We start from the raw sequence: 2,185 nt of genomic DNA on the forward strand, positions 1-2,185 counted from the left end.
CGTTCCTACTGTTTGCTCCCAGAGACACTGCTTTTATCTTTTTAGATAGTAGTAATCTCATCCCATGATTGCTGTGCAAATGTTTTGCGCGACCAAACAATTTCGAGTTCTCATTGCGATATTTTGAACTGCATTTTTTTCTAGCTGCAGTGAGGAGCCTACACTCGGACTCAAGGGGCACCTCTCAGGCTGTCGCGAAATCGTGGCCGAGGCATTCATCGGAACGGTCAGCTCAACCCGCAAGAGCACATCTGACTAAGCACGTTCTTCTTGATGTACGTACATATCGTGAAATAAAACTTTCATTTCACTTGCGACAAGTTTTTTTTTTTAATAAAAACAGTGGCCTGTCACCGTTTTATAAACAAATGCATGTAGAAACCACGCGGATTTGCTAGGTATGCATGCCACTATGAAGCGTCCGAGAATGGTCCGTATGTCCGCGCTCGGACGTCCGCTGGATTAACTGTACATGTTCTGCGGTCTTGCATCGGATGGTCCGTAGGACGTCCGAGAGGTGACTTCGGGATAAAAACCGGATGACCGACGGAGGTCCGAACGTCCGAAGCGGGCGTACCGACGGTCGTCCGTCGGATGTCAAATGCCGTGTGGGCGGTCTCTTCCCCATCAACTTTCGTTTCCTGGATGGCCAGGACGTCGATGTCATGCTCAGTTAAAAGGCGATACACCTGGCCCAGCTTCTTCTTGCTTGCCAGTCCCCTGACATTAAGTGTACCTACATTTATCGGAGCCGCAGAAGCCATTTTCATACAGAGGAAAGAGGCCGGTAACATTATGCTTACCTCTCGCGTCTAGCGCGTGCCTAGACGCCGTAATTGACACCGGAGCCATCCGGTGCTGGCGGCAGGCCTGACTGCGGTGGCGGTTTGTCGTGGTCTCTCCTCTCCGCCGACACATTAGATCGCGGACGCAAAGTGGACCATCGTCCTTGACTGGTTTTTGCCGGCGGCTCCTCGACGCTGGGAGCTGTCGCCTTATCTCCCTCAGCACTGGTCTGGGCGTGGGGCCGCTTCGATGGGGCAGGAACGCCGGTGGACCGGGCGGTGCTCCTGTCATGGTTCTGCTCAAACAGAGACGCTGGTTCTGCTTCCTTGAATGCCGGCCCGCTTACTCCTTCCGTCGGCTCCTCCATCTGGTTTCCCGCAGGTTCTCCCGCTTCAGGTTTCCGCCCGGCATTGCTGCTGGAAGGTCCTGAAGAGTCCGTAGCATCGGTTTTCTTTTCCTGTTCCTCAATGCCTTTTGCGGATTCCTCGGCCTCCACTACGTCCATCAGGAGCTCCGCCGTGTCGTCTTTTGACGCTGCACCCGTAGCTGCCGCGTAAGTGCATACACAATCGTTGTCTGCGTGGCCGTACCGCCGACATTTCGTACAGCGGGGGACTTTGCATTCCCGGCGCACGTGACCAGTGCCGTGGCAGCGGAGGCACTGCATCGGGCATCCAGGCGCCACGACAAGGGCCAACTCTCCGGCGACGCGTACCTGATGTGGCAGGTCGTCCACTTTCAGGCCCGGCTTCAACTTCAGTAGGACAGTCCTTGTCGTAGGACCCTTGTCATTGACGCCTTGTATCCGCCACCGCTCACGCGTGACTTCCGTCACCTTGCCAAACGCCGCGAACGCCGTCCGGATGTCGTCATCGGCCACGCCGTGAAGCATCCAGTGAAGCCGCAGCTTTACCTGCTGGTCTTCCGGGTCGATGATAAGACAGCGGCGTTTCTTCACTTGCAGCTCCTTGAAGGCGAGCAGCTTCTTTGTTGCCTCCGCACTCCGCAGGGTAACCGCCCAGACATGGTTGATTTGGTACGCCCCCAACGCAACCACGTCGGGGAGCGCACCGGACTCGGCCAGGGCGTCACGAAAATCTTCGACCCGGAAAGGCCTCACTCGTACATCACCGTGAAGAAAAACCGTGTTTAAAACAACACGACCGGTTAGCAGTGTAGGCAAAATAATCTGGGCCGGCTTGCACGATAAAGTCCGAGCTAAGTCCAGACTTAAATGGTGCCTTTAGAAAGACCAAGCTTACTTTAGACGGCTCGTGTTCCGAACGTCGAACGCTTCGGGTTCATGTTCACCAGAGTGGCTTCCCAGACGGCCTCAGCAACCACTTGGGGCATTTTTCCTCGTAACACAATTTTAAGCCGCAAAAAGCAATGGCACGGA

Source organism: Amblyomma maculatum, chromosome 1 (genome assembly GCF_055883805.1).
Source record: "Amblyomma maculatum isolate TAMU_Amacu chromosome 1, ASM5588380v1, whole genome shotgun sequence".
In the NCBI taxonomy this organism is placed as follows: domain Eukaryota; kingdom Metazoa; phylum Arthropoda; class Arachnida; order Ixodida; family Ixodidae; genus Amblyomma; species Amblyomma maculatum.